This window comes from Epinephelus fuscoguttatus, linkage group LG16, assembly GCF_011397635.1.
Source record: "Epinephelus fuscoguttatus linkage group LG16, E.fuscoguttatus.final_Chr_v1".
Classification (NCBI taxonomy): Eukaryota; Metazoa; Chordata; class Actinopteri; order Perciformes; family Serranidae; genus Epinephelus; species Epinephelus fuscoguttatus.
This window is the reverse complement of record NC_064767.1, coordinates 1,505,001-1,528,637: the sequence shown is the minus strand read 5'-3', so window position 1 is coordinate 1,528,637 and position 23,637 is coordinate 1,505,001. Positions and strand designations below refer to the sequence as shown.

Sequence of the window (23,637 nt, the reverse complement as noted above, 5' to 3'; positions counted from 1 at the left end):
AACAGCCCCTCCCACAAGTCATCAACAGCTCCTCCCACAAGACTTCAACAGCCCCCCCCCACAAGTCATCAACAGCTCCTCCCACAAGTCATCAACAGCTCCTCCCATTGCAGAAGGCCGCCTCGGTCTGTTTAAACTAAAAGGGTTCCATCAATATGTCTACCCTACGAGGTGGAAAATTGGGCACCTCGGATCAACTCGCCAATCCGGCTCTGTGTTTAGCTTCAACAATTTAGTTTACATTCCTGTTAATAGTTAAGTAATAAAGTTGTCTAACTATCAACCAAACTGCATCAAAGAGTCTAACCAAACAACATATTCTCACTCCGACCTTGTCACATGTCGACATTTGATCATGGACCATGGAAAGTAAAAATGACACCACTTGGCTAAGGTTAAGAAAACCATGTTTTGACTAAATATACCTGGTTTGGTTGCTATAAAATGCACTCTTGTTAAACACCAGGAATAATTCATACTTTTCATAAAATATACCCACTTTTGTCTCTGCAAGCACGGCTGGAAATGTTGATACCTCTTCTTAAATAACGAAGAAAAATGTCTGTCACTACAAACATGCCTGGAAATATCTGTCTCATTAAACAGACTCTGATGCTACAAACATGCTTTAGTGTCCTGAACATGTGTTAAAATATACCCACTTATGTCTCTGCAAACAACAACAACAACTGTCATGACAAAAAATTACTGATTTTGTTGCTACAAACACGGCTTGACATGTCCCAAACTACCTGTTTTCATCACTATGAACACTGCTGGAAGTGTCTCGACTCCTTGTTGTTAAAAAAAACATTTTGTTGTTACCAACAGGACTGAAAGTTTCCTGAACTCCTCTATAAAATGTCTCGCTTTTTGTTGTGACGCTATCCATCATCACCTCCACCTTCTGATGAGAAACTCCGCTCATATACATGTAATCTCTGGTACATCATTTTGGAAATGTTATGATGCATCTGAAAGACTGTGCTGATCATCCTGCAGGCTGAAGAATGAATGAGAGGCAGTATGAAGATAGACAGAGCTGACAGAAGGAAGGAGAGCCAGTAGAAGAGATGAACACTTATCTCACTGACACACATTACAAATGAATCAAAACAACCAAAAGAATAAATGTGATCCTACATAGAAATGTTTCATATTTTGACCCTAAGTCCTTCAGACATCAGAAATCTAACGATGAGCTCAGGTTGAAACAGCAGAATATATTTTTGGCACCTTTTGAAAGAAGCATCAGCGTTTTCATGATCTCAGAAGAAAGGGAGCTGTGATGAGAAGGACAGAGACAGACAGTAAAGGTGAAAGAAGAAACATTTGTTTGTTCTTCTTTTCCTTTGTCTACCTTGACAACTCTGATCTCCCTCTCTCTCTGTCACCGTCTGTCTGCCTCTTCTCTCCATCGTTCCTTCCTCTTTGTTTTCAGTTCACCACAGAGAGATTCCCCGGTGGTGATTCAGCCACCTGATTCTCTTGAAATTGCCTGCATTTTGTTTCGCTGCTGAGGACATGCTGCAAACCCTCGTTCACTTTGGGGTGTGTGTGCTTCTCATCTCTACCTTTTTGATCTACAACAAAAATTCAGACTGTATTCTTAATGTTAATTTCCTTCTCTCTCTGTCTGTCTCATTTTCAGGCTGCTTTATACCTTTTAATGTTTGATACTCCAGAGGGATGTTTCAGGGACTGGCTCTTCAATGGTTTGCTTTCTACCTCCAAAGCCGCTCAGCCTCTGTCCAAATTGGTAATGTGTACTCCTCCTCTGCTCCCATCTCCTATGGTGTTCCCCCAGGCACCATTTTAGGCCCAATTTTATTTTCATTATACATGCTTCCATTAGGGCGGCACGGTGGTGTGGTGGTTAGCACTGTCGCCTCACAGCAAGAGGGTTGCCGGTTCGATCCCGGGCCCTTCTGTGTGGAGTTTGCATGTTCTCCCCGTGTCAGCATGGGTTCTCTCCGGGCACTCCGGCTTCCTCCCACAGTCCAAAGACATGCAGGTTAATTGATAACTCTAAATTGTCCGTAGGTGTGAATGTGAGTGTGAATGGTTGTCTGTCTCTATGTGTCAGCCCTGTGATAGTCTGGCGACCTGTCCAGGGTGAACCCTGCCTCTCACCCAGTGTCAGCTGGGATAGGCTCCAACCCCCCGCGACCCTCAAGAGGATGAAGCGGTTAGAAAATGAATGAATGAATGAATGCTTCCATTAGGCTCTATACTAAGGAAATACAATATATCTTATCATTGTTATGCAGATGATTCCCAGTTGTACCTCCCTTTTGAAACCATCAGATCCTTGCAGCATAAATTCACTACTATTCTGTATTAATGACATAAAATCTTGGATGGCACGAAGCTTTCACCAGCTGAACCATGACAAAACTGAGGTCCTCATCTTTGGCCTCACAGACATTTCTGCCTCTGTTACCAGTGCTCTCCACCCTCTGTTTTCCCATTTAAAATCCGATGTAAAGAATCTTTGTGTCATCTTTGACTCTGGCTTTAAATTTGATAAACAGATCAACTCAGTTGTCATGGTCACTTCTGTCCATAAAAGATTTAGAAATTCTGGTTCATGCTTTCATCTCCTCCTGATTAGATAATTGTAATTCCCTTTACATCGGCATCAACCAGTCAGCTCTGTCACGCTTGCAGCTCGTTCAGAATGCAGCAGCAAGACTCATTACTGGTACCAGGAGAAGTGATCACATTTCCTCTGTGTTGTCACTTCACTGGTTACCAGTAAAGTGTAGGATTAATTTTAAGACTCTTGTTTGTTTTCAAAGCACTGCATGGACCAGCACCAGATTATATTTCAGAACTCCTCACTCCCTATTCCACCTCTCGTCCCCTCAGATCCACTGACAAATCATTGCTTTCTATCCCACTTACAAAGTTAAAACCAGAGGTGACAGAGCTTTTTCAGTTGTTGGTCTGAAACTGTGGAACAGCCTGCCACAAACAGTTAGATCCTCACCCTCTATAAATATATTCAAAGCCCGGCTAAAAACCCATCTCTTTGCCTTAGCTTTTGGTGATTGATCATGAGAACATTTTGTTTGATATTCATCTTTTTCATTGAATTTGCTCAAGGCGAACTCTGTCTGGTTGATTATTTTTCTTGGTTGTGCATAATTGTCCATTGTAAAGCACATTGATCAACGATTGTTGTTTTTAAAATGTGCTCTATAAATAAAGTTGACTTGACTTGACTTGACTTGACTTCCTAAAAGAGGCTCAGAAAATGCAGACCTGAAACACTGAGCACAGATCACACAATTTTATAATCAAGACTTGTGAAGACAACTCTGATGTTCAGGGCCACAGAGCAGCATATATAACACGACATGAATGGCAGCAATGAACAAAACCAAAGCTGTAGGCAGGCTTCCAGCAGGGAGACTGAAAGATGTATATGACATGAAACAACTTTGAAGTATCAACTAGGAGCCCAGACAAGTAGTATAATAAAAAATAACGAGAATTATAAAGTAATATTTGAAGAAAACAAAATGGAAATGCTTCTTAAAATGAGACGACGTGTGTTCTTTTTTTTTTTTTATCTTAGAGCAGGCAGAAGGACGGTGACTTTTTTGCGGTTGCAAATTTATATAAATGTCACAGGACAGTGACTGATAAAGAAACTGTCACGGGATTTAAACATAGATGTCATTACAGGAGAGGATTACTGAAATCTGACACACTGGACCTTTTTATTATGGGCTGTTCCATATAGATCTTACCACTAGTAAGACAGTAGAAAAGATGGGAAGCTGTGCAAAATTACGCAGCGATACGTCATGACACGCCTCTTTGAGGCGGTTCTACCAGTAGCGGTCTTGTATGAACTCAGAGGACTACGAGTTCCGAAAGACTGACAAAAGCAAAGATGGCTGCGCCCTTCGTTTACCATGAGTGGCTCTGCTCTTTACTCTTATTTTTACTGTTTAGCAAAAGTTGAGTCAAAATTGAGTCTCATTTTAATGACTCGTACACACTGTAATGCATTATGGGAATGCTTTATGATGTGTTGCTGTGTGTGGAATGTCGTATGTGTTTTATCAGTTGGTGTTGGTGAAAGTAGCTAGCAGTGTTGCTAATAATAAAGGCTTACTACGTTCGAGGTGAAAGCAAACTGTCTGCAGTAGCAACGTCTGCTTTTTAAATGGTGCAAACGGGGACACGTACCGCCAATTTAAACAGGAAGTTCAGACATTTTACAACATCATCTTGAGTCTCACCGCTCCTAGCAATTTAAATGGATCACACAGCTATTCTGAATGGGTGCCTTGATTGAAGACTTAATTTAAAGTTTTCCAGTGTAAAGAGGATTTGGTGGCCTTGCTTCCAGAACATGGAAAGAAAGAATCAAGCATTGAAAAACAGGCAGACAACAGTGATCGTCAGCCTCCCATTTAAATGTATGTACATAATGTCACAGCAAAGCAATGAGAGTGCAATAATGAACCTTCTGTAGACCACTCTGTCACTTACAAACTATCAGGTGACCGCAGAGTGGGAGCAGCAACGGTGCAGCCAGCCAGTGATGTAAAGGTGAAACATTTCAACCAGTCTGACACAGAGACATACAGTACATTACTCTTTATAAGATGTTGCCTGCACCCTGTCATCAGGCTCCATTGGCTGCCACTCACTTCCTGTTTAGTGATGACCCACAGACCATGATGAGGCTTCCCTCACGCTTTATTTATTCAAATCCTCAAACAACTTCACTGTCACTGTGCTCTTCTCTAAAGAGAAACAAAAAGAAGCAAAGCTGTCATATTTTCAGACACAGGTATCAGGTTCTGTTGGTGGAGTTGTCACAGCCTGAAGGAGTAACATCTTTTGTTTATCTGTCCGCCACATACTTCTCTGCCATGTTGTCAGACCATTTCTGTTGATGGACCTATAAAAAACTGAAACTGCTGGAAAACATGTTGGAAATCCTACTGTAGTCCCTGCTGCATGTAAGTACGTACCCCGGCCTTTATGATCCAACAGCAGGCACTTATTGTGGCCACGATGTGAAGTTTATTTTGCATAGCGGTTCCCAACATGAGTGAAATGGAGTAACAATGGTTAATGTCAAGTGATCATAAGCAGCAAAGCCAAAATGCACTGATACAATTTTTGCAACTCATCCTCACTGTGACCTCGTCACATGTCCACGTTTGGTCATGGACTTTCCACGTCCACATATGGCGTCCAAGGTACCCTGGGTGTGTTGGTTGTTGACGTTCTGGGATGCCGTGTCAACTTCAGCCTGTTACATGCATTGTCTGTTTTCAAAATACACTTCTGTTTTCACAGGAAATGTACAGTTTGATACAGTCTCTTTCAAAATAAAAGCACTATGTTGGTACAACACCACCAACTGATGTTTTTTACCTTCAACGACAATTGCACACGATTATGTTTGGCCAACACACGCATGTGGTTGGGTCTAGAGAGTCTGCGGTTGTTGGACCATCTACCCCTCCCGTCTGCCCTAGTTGTGGCTATTTTTTTTAAACGGTGGAGCAGAGCCTTATCCAATTTCGCTCCTGTCACTCATGCCCCATCCAGAATGCATCTTTGCACCTGCGCAATATTTTCTTTCAAAACTATGGAGTTTACTGTGTACTTCAGAAAAGAAACTGAGAAGAGAAGCAGCGGTACCTTGGAGAACGGTCCCTAACTGCGGGGAGAGGTAGGAGGGCTTCCCCGGAGAATCTACCAAGCTCATGTTTTATTTGTGAATAGAAGATTACAGGAGCGAAGAATGCACAGAACCGAGCGGAGCGGACGAGCGGCGCAAAGTGACAGGTCTGCGAGTGAGGAGTGGAAATTTTCACCCGGTCCGCTCCGCTCTGTGCCCCCATAACCCCTAATGGCAACCGGCTGCGTATCTTGCTGACAGAAAGGACGTCTTTTTGTTTGTCACTGACCAAACTCTGGTTTTTGCCGACTTCACAATGAGACTGGGTTGGATTGATATTTAATTTAATTTTTTAAAACTTTATATACTTTATTAATCCCTGAGGGGAAATTCAATTTTTCCGAACACACACACACGCACAAACAGGACATATACATGCACTAAGTGGAGAGATGTCAGAGTGAGGGGGCTGCCCATGACAGGCACTCCAAGCGGTTGGGGGGTTCAGTGCCTTGCTCAGGGGCACCTCGGCAGTGCCCAGGAGGTGAACTGCCGAGACAGCATAGATTAAATTATAGTAAATTATGGCACTTTGTGACATTATTGTACAGATGGAAAAGTTTTAGTTGATTTATGATGTTACATTCTGCTGTGGCCACAGTGCTGCAGATGTGTCACGCCGCATCCCTTCTCATGTATTTCAGCTGTAATTCAATCCAGCGGCAACAATTTGTAGCACCTGGACGTCTCCCTGTGCTCGAAATTAGTTTTTTTAAACTTCCTGATTTATCCTTTTAACCTGTTGTCATGAGCAGGATGTTCATGAACTGAGTCAAGAATCTGACCTGTGTGAAAGTGCCATTCAGCTTGATATTCAGTCCCTTCAACCGCAGAGTCTCTGCTTTGTACTGAGCCTGACCTCTCACCTCCTGCACTGAATTATCGCACCATTATCACACACTATAACCATGAACCTTTCCTTACCACTCATCACTATGGTGTTGTCTAGATGATATAGACACCACAGCTGATATAATTTACTTCCAGACAGTCTGAATGACCTCCAGGCCTCTTTATCTCAGAGCAACGACCATCTATCTTCTCCTGAAGCCGCTCAGCTGTCAGTCAGACAGAGAGAGGAAAAACAAAGTTATCAGTGCAGGTGAGCAAAACTTCCACTCAGCCTTTTGAAATTTAAATGTTCCCACAAAGCAGTGAGATTGGCCTTAATTGCTGGCTTCTGTAACGATAATAGGAGTGGGAACTTTTGATGAGATGATTCAGACAGAAACATTAGAGGATGGTGTTTTTGTTTTGTTACTCGCTGTGTTGGGTTTTGTCCAAAGGAAACAATCGCAGCAGCTCATTTTGTTCTGTCAGCCAAATGCAAAACCACACAGTGACTCATCAGGAAACAAAAGAGCCCATTTTGACACAAATAAATGCCGATGAAGAAAACAAACAGATTCAAAAGGACCATTATTATTTGGTTTCATCTCCATTTAGAGGGCTGGAAAAAACGATTTGTCATGTTAATACATCCAGGCCCTGAAAATGTAGTCAGTAAATATCAAAATACCTCAAATGCACAGAAAGACAAAACAGAATTTTGATAACATTAACTGGAAAATTATTTTTCACTTTCCATGAACAGTGAAGCACAAAAACATTATTGTAAAATTTTATATACTTTATTAATCCCTGAGGTTCAATTTTGGGTCAGTGTGGAGATTGTCAATTACACAGAGAGGAGGAAATAAAAACAGAGCTGAGAAGTTTAGGGAGCAGGTCTCTGCTTTACTATCAGACACTAATTGGTTTTGCTGCCTGAGGCGAGGTGATGGGTAAGCTGAGGCAGTGGAGGGTCAGACAGCTGGAGCCGCGACCAGAGCCGGAGGTGATTGACAGGTAGGAGGGAGAAGAGAGGTCTGCGGGACGGGACTGTGCCTGGGCCAGATGAAAGCTGAGCACCACTTTAAAGATGGACAGAGTAGCAACATGACTGCCAATCAGCAGAGTCTTAATAGAGTTTATTAAACTGCCTCTAATCTTCTCTTGGGCTCTGTCTTGCTCCTGGGAAACTCCAAGGTCAAGCTCTGGATTGCCCTGCACACTTTTCCTTGTCTAAGGGTTGTGTGTTTGCTTTTGTACTTGTATCTCTGTGAGGCCCATTTTCAGGTTTAGAGTTTGAGCGAGGACGTTTTTCGCCCAGTACAAATGGAAAACTGATCACATATCAAAAGAATATTTCACTCGTCCCGTGCACAGAAACACCAACACCTGGCTCATCACTCACCAACGCTTGATCACTGGCCCATCAGACACCAACGCACAGATGCACACTCACTGACATGAGATTCACCAGGTGGCTGCATTCTGTGACGCTCCGGACAATTACTGTAGTATAAAAAGTGCAAGACAACACATTCTCATCTCAACTTGTCAAATATGGCCGCTTTGTGGACCTAATACATCAAAATATGACACACAGCTGATATAATTTCTTTTGACAGTCTGTACAGCATGTCACCTTGCAGGCCTCTTTATCTCAGAAAATAATTTACAATGCAGGTAAAACACAGGTCTGTTTCCTCATGTTTTAGCAACAAAAGCACATAGTTAGGTTTTACAAAAACATCATGGCCTGGCACATCTAAAGTTTTAAATGAGCTGCTGTCTGACATATTTCAGTGTAGCTGGCCTTTTGTGGCAATGAGAGTGGGGACCCATATGGAAAAGGAATAGAAAAAACTTATGAAGTTCCATCACCTTCAGTTTATGTTTTATGCATTGTGCATCATATGAGGCTTATATGATTTACTCTTGAAAGTGGCCACTTTTGCATTTTTTTCATACAAGAAAATAAAAAGAATTACATAATCATGTGAAACAAAAGAGCCCATTATATATCAAATAAATGCAAAGATGAAGAAAACAAACATGTTACATATAGTTTTTCCTATATGTCTGCTTTATATGCTTTACATATATGAACAAATACCATTTTATATATATGTTTTCTGTATGTAAAGTCAGTATATTACCTCAAATGCACAGAAAGACAAAACAGAATTTTTTATAACATTAACTGGAAAATTATTTTCACTTTCCATGAACAGTGAAGCACAATAAACATATATGAATATGTACCATTACATATAGTTTTTTTTGTGATATCTCTTGGTGACCAAGCTGCTCTCCACAGTGAGAGAGGTTCCCACAAACTCTGTGCTGAGTTATGATGGACTGGGGGCTCATCCTACTCTCCAGTGTGCTATGTGTGAGCTCAGTCCTGCGTGTTCTTTAATGAAGCAATAGGAGAAGATATTCGGTCTCAGTTAATGTAGTTTATTAAGCAGTAAAGGAATAAAATTACAGAGCTCTGGGTCTCAACTTCACGTCCCTGACGAACAACAAAGGTGTGTCAGTTCACGAAGTCTGACCTCCTGTCCTTTCAGCAGTATATTTGAGCGTAGAGTGTCATTAAACTGGCGTTGTCCTCTTCTCATTGGCAGTTCCACTTGCTCCTTCACCACAAGCTCTGGATTGCCTCGTGTTAATCTGACTCCTTCCTTGTCTAAGTGGTTGTGTGTTTGCTTTTGAAAGACAAGAGAACTCTGTGAGGCCCATTTTCAGGTTTAGAGTATCTGTACATCACTTTCTATTCTTTTTACCATATATGAAACTAATTATCTAAGCATTGCAGTATGTGCTCCTCAGACTTCATGTCTCTTCCTCTCCTGTACTTCTCCACTTCTGCAAAGCAAACACATTCAGATCAGCTGAAATCATCTTAGTATTCTTATTGTTCACATATCTAAAACTTATATGGTGAAACACAACTTACAGTAAAACACATAAAATCATTCTATTCCCAACAGTTACTACAAGATAATTGCTGTAAATGGATGGCGCTTTGTGGACATGGTCTAATACAGCAAAATATGACACACAGACAACTGCATCTCTTTTGAAGGATGGAAGTATTTTTACAGTCTCACACTTTATTGACATGGGTGATCAGTGTTTATGTTTTATGCAACAAAAGCACATAGTTAGGTTAAAAAACAGCCAGAGGTTCTCTGATCAGAACTTTTAAACTGAGCTGCTGTCTGTCACATATTTCAGTGTCCACAGGCTCTCACAAAGCCATAAATGCTACTCAAATAGTTAGACCGTGTATGTACATGCAGTGTCCACAGTCCAGCTCGATTGTGTGTCGGCTATTGAACACGTATTACTGTAAATGACTGAATGTTAACTAGATGATTGTCACTTATTGATTTTGGGTTTCTGAGCTGAAAAGGAAACATTTATGTCTCAACACTTACCAGTGTAACAAATGAAGTGGCACATGTCAGGGTGAACAAAATGTCCATTGATTCTTATGTGATTCTTACATTTTCTAATGCATGTTATCAATATTTATGTATTTCGATGTGCAATCCAAAAGAATAGTGGTGAAGTGGTACAACAATTATTAAAGCACCGCCATAATAAACTTGGGTCATGTAAAAAGGGAACAAGTATTGCCATTTTTTCTTTCTAAAGTAAATGTGCAATTTATGTAATCTGCTGATCTTGTGCAAAATTAAAACTATTTCTACAAGAATGGGATGAATAGTCTTTTTCAATCTCTGCGTTACATTGAATACATTCGACAGGGATTTTGAATATTTGCTGTGCTGATTTAATCATTTCTCCTAACTTATTGGATATAACAAAATGTTAAACAACTCTTGTGCTAAGGATGGAAGTATTTTTACAGTCTAATTAGACATGGGTGATCAGTGTTTATATGCCATAGGAAAATATGGCAGTTGCACAGTGCAGAAGTTAGCCAATTAGTTCTCTGATCAGAATGCTCAAATTTTCAATAATTAAATAATTATTATTTTCCCGCTGCCAGCAGTCGGAATATCTCTTTAAATATTTATTTATTGTTGCACTTCCTCTACTGACCACAAATCAGTGTTACATTGAGGGTAGGGTGGCGCTGTTTAGCTCCCGTCAGCAGTGATGACTGTATTGGAGGCCTAGGCGTGAAATGTCTGGCACTTTGGAGCATGTTCTGCTCTGTATGGTTAATGTTTCAGCTGAAATTAATGTAAACACAGTTCAGTGATTTACAAGAAAAGGCTAAAAAGCTAAAGCTGTTGTTCAATTATATTCCTATTTGAAAATGATTGTTCAAGACAGTGGAGACTGTAATATATTGGTCTTGTAGGGACATGTTGTGTCCCATGTTTTTAGAGACATAGGCCTGGTACTTATTATTTTTCTGCTTTCAATAAACAGAAATGTTATTCATTTTCTAAATTACTTTGTATGACTGTTTATTTTGCATAGTTATATCATAGTCATTTAATTAAATGCACTGCAACATGAATGTTTAGTTTTGGCCCGTGACCCTCCACCCTGATTCATTTTTGGCCCTCCACTGAGAAGTATTTGGGCACCCCTGGTTTAGAGAGAAGAATATGATCCCTGGTTTTGCAAAAATGCTAAACATAGCAACATTTTAACAGTCCATTGTCATTACATGTTCAAAACCTGCTTTCAGTCAACTCATATGCTTTTCCCTTCAGTTTTATTATCAGATTATGTTGTTTCATGTTTGTGGCACCACAAGTAAATCTTGTAAGTGTTTTCTATAATACTTACAAGAGTTTAGTTTCACTGATTATTGTCCAACTCATAAGTTTGATATTACATTTTTCTACTAAGGATATTGTATGTGGAATTACTGTCATATAATGTTCTTATAAGTACCCAAATCATACAAGTTTCATTTTATACAAATTTAATAAGGATCTTATATCTGGTTTCACTGTCATATGCATTACATACAAGTTTCAGACAAGAGATACAAACTTTATAAGATTTATCTATATCTTTTCCATATGGGGAGTCACACTTCATATACATCTAGGATCCCCTTGACTGGGGGCATAACAATGTGGAGGTGAAAGGTAAAACTGATCTGCAGTAAATACCATTCTGTTAAAGCAACACATTCTCAGTCCCACATGGTTAGGGTTAGAAAAACATAGTTTGGCTCTACATTCACACAGGAAATGAACACTGAGCTCCAGGCTGAAAGTCCAGTGTTTTTTGGACCCATCCACCCATCATATTGCCAAAAAGGTGGCTTTTGGCTTTGGTGTCCGACACCAAAACCACTGACAAAGCAGCGACATTTGAAGACTTCGGAATGAGAATGGGCTGTGCAAGGCACCCTGGGTGCATCTGTTGACGTTCTGGGACGCCATGTAAATTTACATCTGTTAGTGTCTTTTTAAAAATACACTTCTGTTTTCACAGGAAATGTAGTTTCTGCTCGTTAGATGCATACAGTCTTTTTCATATTGGTATAACACCTTATTTGTTTAAGTTTATTTTGTTGGGATTTGCTAAAGGCAGGTTGGTTATTGATTATTAATTACTAATGGCAATTAAGAAAATAAATTAATGTAAATTAATGATTCCAAGGCACCACCCTAGATGCAGGGATCAATGACCAACCAGCATTTAGTCAAATAGAGGAAGTCCTCGTCTCAGTTTGGTAATGTATGTGAATATTAACAATCAAATAATCTAGAGGGTGTGAACCAGAGCACTGACCGTTACAACCACCTGTTGATACAATAATCAATGCACAAAGAACCACAGAGGACTCCACTGAGTGTTGAAACAAAAAGAAAAGTGTCTTTCCTCGTCCAACGAGTCAAGAAAAAGGGCGGCCTAGGTCGGTTAAATTCAAACATTTGAAGTGCTCCCTAGTAGTAACTTGCGCACAGAAAGCCTTGGCGCCCTTCCAGCACCTCATCACACAGGGGGATTGTGGGAGGCAATGGCACGGTGGCAATTAAAGTCTTGGTGACGTCAGAGGGAATTCTGCCTGACTCCACCTGGATCTGGCTGTTGTCGCCCAATAGGGAGCAAGAGTTTGAATTTTGGAAGTGATTTACACCTTTGACAGCTACTGGACTGGAATTGTGAAGGCCTCTCTCTTGAGGCTGATGTCCCAATAATTTCCCTGTGCAACAAATGCACATGGTTAGGTTGAGAAAAAGTCATCATGGCTTGGCTCTACATTCACACAGGATGGGTGAAAGTCTGGGGTTTGTTGGACCCATACACCACCCCTCCCACCCGCCCTGTAGCAACTTTTAAGCATGTTGTCGTCCTGCAGCGTTTTGAACTGATGGCACCTGGTAGCGTATCATATCACCACAAAAGGATGTCTCTTTTTTTGTTGGTGTCTGACACAGACATCGATGACTAAGCGGAGGTATTAGACGACTTTGGAATGACAATGGGTTGAGGCATAATTAGCTAAAAAGGAGATAACCATGCTTACTCACAATCACACCAACAGAAGAAGAACAAGTTATTTGAGGTTTGTCTTTTTAACACATGTTAAATATGCTCCAGCATCTGTCTTTAAGGAGCTCTGTTCATTCTAACACACTAATATGAACCTGTGAAACAACTGAGGGGCCTCAATGTTTGGGCTATCTGGTGTTTAACAGAACAAATTAAAACAGTAACATTTGGTTAAAGGAACACTTTCCAACATGGACACTGGTGTGTGAGCTGCTTTCATGTCTCCACACTGTCACACTTTATCCCGGCTCTTCATGTGTGATCATACTGACACTGTTGGTATTAAACTAAAGGAGTCCTGAGGAGCATTCACCAAGTATTAAGAAGCAGAAGTCGTCATGTGTGATGTCAGTGTGAAGAAACATGAAGCTTTGCTGACATCTTGTGGCAGCTTTTTATTCATGTTTTTACAGTAAATGTTGAAAATGCCCCGTCAGCTTTGTTCTTCAGTTCTTATGCCAGCTAACTTTACTTCACCCATCATGGACCTGTTTAACTGCTATTATACAGACAAAGGTATGTGTCTTTCAGAGGATTCTATTCTTTTGTCTGTGTTGTGTCTTGTTTCCACTCAGGCCACACTGGCAGTAGCTGAGAGGCTGTGATTCATAAAATCCAAAATGGTTTCCCATAATATTGCAGTAATAGTTTAGGGGCACTTTTGAGAGGCTGTGAACTGTAGAAGACATTTATTATTACATATCTCATCTGGCCTGGGAATGTCTTGGGATCCCCCAGGAGGAGCTGGAAAGTGTTGCTGAGGAGAGGGGTGTCTGGAGTGCTTTGTTTGGCCTACTGCCCCCGAGACCCGGTCCCAGATAAGCAGATGAAAAGGGATGGATGGAGGAAAGATTGTGTCCAGCAGTTCTACAGCAGTAACAACAACTCTGAAAACTTCTGGAGGATGACATAAGCATTCAGAAATCCTGCAGCCTCATAATTCACAGCAAGAGTGCCACCCACAACAATCTCAATTATGACAAAGTACAACTTGCGGAACCTCCTGCTGGCACACTCTGGTGAAGGAAGCTCATTAAGGTTGTGGTCCTGCAGCATGTGTTATTATTTCTGTCATTCTATAAATAATGTAATACATAAAAACAATAAACGCATTGATACAAAACTAAGAGAGCAGCAATGCAAATGAACATGCAAACTGTTCTGCATACCAGCTGGCTGCAGTAAGTCCCTCCTCTTGCTTCCCTTAACTTCAAATCTGATGTGTGAGAAACATGAATAAAACAGCAAAAATTAGGTGAAGAAAGAAGGATGTGTAAATGGAGAGAGAGAAACGAGCATGGGATTAGTAGAATTATTGTTACTATGAACAGATGTTATGAACTGGCCAATGTTATCAGGAGTATACGTGTGTCTCTCTCGTTAATTAAACCTGCCCCTCTCGTGTACTTTGCATGATGCACGGTGTTCATGCCTGCCCATCTTTTATTTGTGGAAGCAGATGTAGATTATCATGAAATTGTTAGTCACGTCACCATCCACCATATAGACTGTAGACTGTTTGGATGCGAGGGACAAAACAGCAAACTTGGCGAAGGGAACTCATCCAGGTCACTATGGTCTCGGAGCTGTCAAAGGTACATTTTCTTACATCACTTTGTTTCTTCTAAAATTTGTGCAGATTGTAAACAGTCTTAAAGATTAATATGCAGCTACAGTGTGGTTTACTGCTGTTACATTTTACTTAATCTGTCTTTTCTCACCTGTTAAACAATTACTTTCTCCACAAGATGACCCTTTGTATAATTACTCACCCTGTGTTACCTTGAAATTGTAAAGAGTTTTTCTGACATGCCTCCAGTGTTACCTGCCCAGGTGTGCATGAGACTGTTTATCCATTAGTGTTTTAGCTTGTAACATTTTAGTAAAAATGCATGTGTAAGGCTGGATAAATGAGACTTGGATTAGACTGCAGGAGTTAACTGTTGTTAATCACAGACCCCCATGATTTTAAATCACTAAGATTATTCTGTTTCTCTCACACGTTTCCACAGTGAACAGAGGAATCCAAAAACAGGTTTTCGTCATGAATTAAACATAACATGCTGCAAGTGACTGATATACAAATGGTCATTTTGTGGGTGAAGAAGTCCTTTTACATATCATTTGGACATTTGAGAAACGTAAAGTGTGTGTGTGTGTGTGTGTGTGTGTGTGTGTGTGTGTGTGTGTGTGTGTGTGTGTGTGTGTGTGTGTGTGTGTGTGTGTGTCAAAGAGACAGCAGAGAATTAAAACCAACTTTAGAAAATAGCTGGAAATAAACAATGAAATGAAGAAAAAAAATCTATCTACATTTCAGGAATGGAATCTGTATATTTAGAAAATGCTTACTAAAAACCAGAGAGGTAGTTTCAAGGACGTTTGCAGTTTTCCTGGAAATGATAGGAAAGATATGATATGCAAAAGACTTGTGTGTTGTTGTATGTTTGCTGAGGACATGTCAGGAGCCCAAGAAACTGCAGTCATTCATGATATTTAAAGAGGCAACAGATAGGATTCAGTTTTTTTAAAGCTTGGCGCCACCTAGCGTCAGCGGTGTTGCCTCGCACTGTGGCAACGACCAAATTGAGCGTGGGGATCAGAGATAATGAATAAAACGTAGGCTTTAAAGCCACCAGTATACCTCTATGTATGTGTAGAATGAGAAGGTGTGTGGACACTCTACTAAATAAATGGGTAAAGAGACCGAGCAACAATTATCAGATTTATCTGAAGAAAAAACAAATAGTAATGCAAATAATTATAGCAGAATGCACAGTACCAGTACAAACAGCTCACAGTGAATGACACCAATATGTACAGTACCAGTACAAACAGCTCACAGTGAATGACACCAATATGTACAGTACCAGTACAAACAGCTCACAGTGAATGATACCAATATGTACAGTACCAGTACAAACAGCTCACAGTGAATGACACCAATATGTACAGTACCAGTACAAACAGCTCACAGTGAATGACACCAATATGTACAGTACCAGTACAAACAGCTCACAGTGAATGATACCAATATGTACAGTACCAGTACAAACAGCTCACAGTAAATGATACCAATATGTACAGTACCAGTACAAACAGCTCACAGTGAATGACACCAATATGTACAGTACCAGTACAAACAGCTCACAGTAAATGACACCAATATGTACAGTACCAGTACAAACAGCTCACAGTGAATGACACCAATATGTACAGTACCAGTACAAACAGCTCACAGTGAATGACACCAATATGTACAGTACCAGTACAAACAGCTCACAGTAAATGACACCAATATGTACAGTACCAGTACAAACAGCTCACAGTGAATGACACCAATATGTACAGTACCAGTACAAACAGCTCACAGTGAATGATACCAATATGTACAGTACCAGTACAAACAGCTCACAGTGAATGACACCAATATGTACAGTACCAGTACAAACAGCTCACAGTAAATGACACCAATATGTACAGTACCAGTACAAACAGCTCACAGTGAATGACACCAATATGTACAGTACCAGTACAAACAGCTCACAGTAAATGACACCAATATGTACAGTACCAGTACAAACAGCTCACAGTGAATGACACCAATATGTACAGTACCAGTACAAACAGCTCACAGTGAATGATACCAATATGTACAGTACCAGTACAAACAGCTCACAGTGAATGACACCAATATGTACAGTACCAGTACAAACAGCTCACAGTAAATGATACCAATATGTACAGTATCAGTACAAACAGCTCACAGTAAATGATACCAATATGTACAGTATCAGTACAAACAGCTCACAGTGAATGACACCAATATGTACAGTATCAGTACAAACAGCTCACAGTAAATGATACCAATATGTACAGTATCAGTACAAACAGCTCACAGTGAATGACACCAATATGTACAGTACCAGTACAAACAGCTCACAGTGAATGACACCAATATGTACAGTACCAGTACAAACAGCTCACAGTGAATGACACCAATATGTACAGTATCAGTACAAACAGCTCACAGTAAATGATACCAATATGTACAGTACCAGTACAAACAGCTCACAGTGAATGACACCAATATGTACAGTACCAGTACAAACAGCTCACAGTGAATGACACCAATATGTACAGTATCAGTACAAACAGCTCACAGTAAATGATACCAATATGTACAGTATCAGTACAAACAGCTCACAGTGAATGACACCAATATGTACAGTATCAGTACAAACAGCTCACAGTAAATGATACCAATATGTACAGTACCAGTACAAACAGCTCACAGTGAATGACACCAATATGTACAGTACCAGTACAAACAGCTCACAGTGAATGACACCAATATGTACAGTATCAGTACAAACAGCTCACAGTAAATGATACCAATATGTACAGTACCAGTACAAACAGCTCACAGTGAATGACACCAATATGTACAGTACCAGTACAAACAGCTCACAGTAAATGACACCAATATGTACAGTACCAGTACAAACAGCTCACAGTAAATGACACCAATATGTACAGTACAAACAGCTCACAGTAAATGACACCAATATGTACAGTACCAGTACAAACAGCTCACAGTGAATGATACCAATATGTACAGTACCAGTACAAACAGCTCACAGTAAATGATACCAATATGTACAGTACCAGTACAAACAGCTCACAGTAAATGATACCAATATGTACAGTACCAGTACAAACAGCTCACAGTGAATGACACCAATATGTACAGTACCAGTACAAACAGCTCACAGTGAATGACACCAATATGTACAGTACCAGTACAAACAGCTCACAGTAAATGATACCAATATGTACAGTACCAGTACAAACAGCTCACAGTGAATGACACCAATATGTACAGTACCAGTACAAACAGCTCACAGTGAATGATACCAATATGTACAGTACCAGTACAAACAGCTCACAGTGAATGACACCAATATGTACAGTACCAGTACAAACAGCTCACAGTGAATGACACCAATATGTACAGTACCAGTACAAACAGCTCACAGTTAATGACACCAATATGTACAGTACCAGTACAAACAGCTCACAGTGAATGACACCAATATGTACAGTACCAGTACAAACAGCTCACAGTGAATGACACCAATATGTACAGTACCAGTACAAACAGCTCACAGTGAATGACACCAATATGTACAGTACCAGTACAAACAGCTCACAGTGAATGACACCAATATGTACAGTACCAGTACAAACAGCTCACAGTGAATGACACCAATATGTACAGTACCAGTACAAACAGCTCACAGTCTTGGTAACCAATATGTACAGTACCAGTACAAACAGCTCACAGTGAATGACACCAATATGTACAGTACCAGTACAAACAGCTCACAGTCAATGATACCAATATGTACAGTACCAGTACAAACAGCTCACAGTAAATGACACCAATATGTACAGTACCAGTACAAACAGCTCACAGTAAATGACACCAATATGTACAGTACCAGTACAAACAGCTCACAGTAAATGACACCAATATGTACAGTACCAGTACAAACAGCTCACAGTGAATGACACCAATATGTACAGTACCAGTACAAACAGCTCACAGTAAATGACACCAATATGTACAGTACCAGTACAAACAGCTCACAGTAAATGACACCAATATGTACAGTACCAGTACAAACAGCTCACAGTGAATGACACCAATATGTACAGTACCAGTACAAACAGCTCACAGTAAATGACACCAATATGTACAGTACCAGTACAAACAGCTCACAGTAAATGACACCAATATGTACAGTACCAGTACAAACAGCTCACAGTAAATGACACCAATATGTACAGTACCAGTACAAACAGCTCACAGTAAATGACACCAATATGTACAGTACCAGTACAAACAGCTCACAGTAAATGACACCAATATGTACAGTACCAGTACAAACAGCTCACAGTGAATGACACCAATATGTACAGTACCAGTACAAACAGCTCACAGTGAATGACACCAATATGTACAGTACCAGTACAAACAGCTCACAGTGAATGATACCAATATGTACAGTACCAGTACAAACAGCTCACAGTAAATGACACCAATATGTACAGTACCAGTACAAACAGCTCACAGTAAATGACACCAATATGTACAGTACCAGTACAAACAGCTCACAGTAAATGACACCAATATGTACAGTACCAGTACAAACAGCTCACAGTAAATGATACCAATATGTACAGTACCAGTACAAACAGCTCACAGTAAATGATACCAATATGTACAGTACCAGTACAAACAGCTCACAGTAAATGACACCAATATGTACAGTACCAGTACAAACAGCTCACAGTAAATGACACCAATATGTACAGTACCAGTACAAACAGCTCACAGTAAATGACACCAATATGTACAGTACCAGTACAAACAACAGTAGACACAGTGGAATTATACCAATATGCACATGTAAACAGTCCCCATTCTAGAATAAACGTTACCGTATGGAAACCATGCGGCCGGTTGGAGCTCAAATTGAATGGGAAACAAAGTCCAGTGTTCACTTAGCTGGGCGAATTTAGCTGGGCGATGTCCGTGGATAGCTGCCTCCGTGAGAAGAGAACAGAAGGAAGGGAGGGGGTATCACTGTCCGAGGGCTGCCGTAGAATGGCAACCAGGATGTCAGCCGACCAACACTCGCCACCCGCTCCCTGGTTGCGGCGATTTGCGATGCTGGCCAGCTAGGAATGAACTAGCAGCCAGTACAGTCCAGTCCTCTCTGGTCTAGCTAACATTTAGCCGTGTTACTTACTGATCCATTAGAAAGAAAGCTAGCTGGACATGGGTTTTGAAGCCTCTTTGGTCACGGAGCTCCCTCCATCTCTTGAACGCCTGACTGAGGTTTACTCTTGTTTTTCCTCTTCTTTTATCACTCTCCTTTTTGCTCTTCTTTGCCTCCTCACACAGAGGAGCTCCTTTTCTTTTGCTAGGCCGTTTTTCACTTGTCTCCAAACTTTGTCCGTCTGCCATTGTGCTCGTGACTCAACTATCTCATGCCCAACTCCTCATAAGGACCAGCTCCAGTCCCTGATTGGCTGACCGACCAGTTTCGCAATACATGACGCGTTTCCTGCCATAAAGCAGATTTTTTCCGTGAAATTTCGGCACCGGTGGCAGAAGCTTATTGCAAAGATTGCAAAGCCACTAAGTAACCTATGTAAACGCTGATAGTCTGATTTTACTGTGGACACTACCCTGTGCAGCCCACATTATTTTCATCATGATATATTTAGGAAAAGATGCTGTCTGTTGCCTCTTTAAATGCAAAATAAGAACATTTATTGGGAGGAGACAGCAGAGACGGGACAGGACATGAGGACAGAGAGAGGTGGACATCAGGGGTGTTGCTAGGCATACAGCTATGCAGGGGCACAGTCAGAAGCCAACTCCCCTCTTCCACGCTCACACAAACACACAAGATTTATAATACTTACTAAATATAAATGCCACCCAAACATACAAAACTTGCAGAAGCGCTATGGTAAGATGTATGACGTACAGAAAGTCAGCCTGTACTGGATGTATGAGAACATTTGATTATATTTGCATGAACCTCAACAGGTTTAACAGAGCTTTATCTGTAAGCAAATTAAAACACTGGAGCTCAGCCACTGAACCTTTCAATTCCTCCTTCTGTAGCACACCAAACATAATCAAGTAAGCCTTCTACAAGAGGGAATATTACCAAAATAAGTGATTTACACAGTCGTACAATCTTACAAATCAACAGGTACAAAATAAAGAACGTATACGCAAATAATAACATTTCAGTCCAGCTACTGAACTTTTCAGTCTTACTGTAGCACAATAAATGTAATCAAGAAATCCTTCTACAAGAGGGAATATTACCCAAAAAAGTCAGAATCTTAAATTAAGAGTACCTGATATGGTCTGAAAAGGTATTCCCCTGATGGCTAGCTTTTTAAACTAGCCCACCCACAGCCCACCTAGTCCAGTTTCTACAAACGTCTGGCGCAGTGCACAAGCAAGCAAACACATGACAGCCCTAATGGACAGTAGACTTATGCTAGGTGTCTTTCCCTCTGCTAATAAAATGGCATTTCCGACTGTATCTAAAGTGAACCTAAACTAGCCATAGTTTAATTTGGGGTCGCGATTTGCGAGATTCATGTTTTCGGCATCACCACCACAGACAAAGTTTGAACCACTAGACTTTTCACCAGATGATCCACCTCATTCTCATCTCTCCTTGCTGCTTCCCTGTCCTGCCTCCTCTGTTCTGCAAAAAGAATTTCCTCATGTCCATGATGACAGTAATCCATCAGTGTGTAGTGGTATTATATACTACCCCTCAGCTTTACTTGACAACATGTGTGAGCAACTGTCAACGCTAGGCTTCGTGCGCGCTCCATTCACTGAATATGCACAGATGCATCCAATGCCTACAAGTGCAACCTCTCCACTCTTGGATATGCGGTGCTGGCTCTACTACGTGGTTGAACTAGACAGAAATTGTGTCCATGCTATTCTTCCTTGTCGTAGCGTAGCCCTACGGATTTTTCAGTAATAAAAAAAAATAGGCTTATTTATGAAATTTAATTGGGATTTTTTACAGAAGTACAGTGCATGTTTACCGAGGCACGTGCCCCGGTGAAAAGTGTCTGGCGACGCCTGGTGGACATGACATGCAATAAAGGTCACTGAAACATATTCATAATAGATGTTGGTAGACGTCACAAGTCAGAGGCTGTGTGTGTGTGTGTGTGTGTGTGTGTGTGTGTGTGTGTGTGTGTGTGTGGCAAAGAGACAGCAGAGAATTAAAACAAACTTTAGAAAATAGTTGGAAATAAACACATTTAAAAAAGAGTATGTGAAATGAAGAAAAAAAATCTATCTACATTTCAGGAATGGAATCTGTATATTTAGAAAATGCTTACTAAAAACCAGAGAGGTAGTTTCAAGGACGTTTGCAGTTTTCCTGGAAATGATAGGAAAGATATGATATGCAAAAGACTTGTGTGTTGTGACAGTATGTTTGCTGAGGACATGTCAGGAGCCCAAGAAACTGCAGTCATTCATGATATTTAAAGAGGCAACAGATAGGACTTGGGTTTTTTTTAGCTTGGCACCACCTAGCGTCAGTGGTGTTGCGTCGCACTATGGCAACGACCAAATTGAGCGTGGGGATCAGAGATAATGAATAAAACGTAGGCTTTAAAGCCACCAGTATACCTCTATGTATATGTAGAATGAGAAGGTGTGTGGACACTCTACTAAATAAATGAGTAAAGAGACCGAGCAACAGTTATCAGATTTATCTGAAGAAAAAACAAATAGTAATGCAAATAATTATAGCAGAATGTACAGTACCAGTACAAACAGCTCACAGTAAATGATACCAATATGTACAGTACCAGTACAAACAGCTCACAGTAAATGATACCAATATGTACAGTACCAGTACAAACAGCTCACAGTGAATGACACCAATATGTACAGTACCAGTACAAACAGCTCACAGTGAATGACACCAATATGTACAGTACCAGTACAAACAGCTCACAGTAAATGACACCAATATGTACAGTACCAGTACAAACAGCTCACAGTGAATGATACCAATATGTACAGTACCAGTACAAACAGCTCACAGTGAATGACACCAATATGTACAGTACCAGTACAAACAGCTCACAGTAAATGATACCAATATGTACAGTACCAGTACAAACAGCTCACAGTAAATGATACCAATATGTACAGTATCAGTACAAACAGCTCACAGTAAATGACACCAATATGTACAGTATCAGTACAAACAGCTCACAGTGAATGACACCAATATGTACAGTACCAGTACAAACAGCTCACAGTGAATGACACCAATATGTACAGTACCAGTACAAACAGCTCACAGTGAATGACACCAATATGTACAGTACCAGTACAAACAGCTCACAGTAAATGACACCAATATGTACAGTACCAGTACAAACAGCTCACAGTGAATGACACCAATATGTACAGTACCAGTACAAACAGCTCACAGTTAATGATACCAATATGTACAGTACCAGTACAAACAGCTCACAGTAAATGACACCAATATGTACAGTACCAGTACAAACAGCTCACAGTGAATGACACCAATATGTACAGTACCAGTACAAACAGCTCACAGTAAATGACACCAATATGTACAGTACCAGTACAAACAGATCACAGTAAATGACACCAATATGTACAGTACCAGTACAAACAGCTCACAGTAAATGATACCAATATGTACAGTACCAGTACAAACAGCTCACAGTACATGAGACCAATATGTACAGTACCAGTACAAACAGCTCACAGTAAATGACACCAATATGTACAGTACCAGTACAAACAGCTCACAGTGAATGACACCAATATGTACAGTACCAGTACAAACAGCTCACAGTAAATGACACCAATATGTACAGTACCAGTACAAACAGCTCACAGTGAATGATACCAATATGTACAGTACCAGTACAAACAGCTCACAGTGAATGACACCAATATGTACAGTACCAGTACAAAC

The 23,637-nt window shown here is 40.5% G+C and overlaps 1 protein-coding gene across 1 annotated transcript in view; it reads left to right on the top strand.

The window, feature by feature from the left end:
* The first annotated feature begins 14,536 nt into the window (after positions 1-14,536).
* Positions 14,537-23,637, top strand: part of LOC125903046 (G-protein coupled receptor 4-like) — a 15,289-nt gene continuing 6,188 nt past the window's right edge. The window contains exon 1 of the mRNA XM_049599658.1: positions 14,537-14,640. The gene's annotated coding sequence lies outside the window, so the exon portion shown is untranslated. The remainder of the gene's footprint in view (positions 14,641-23,637) is intronic.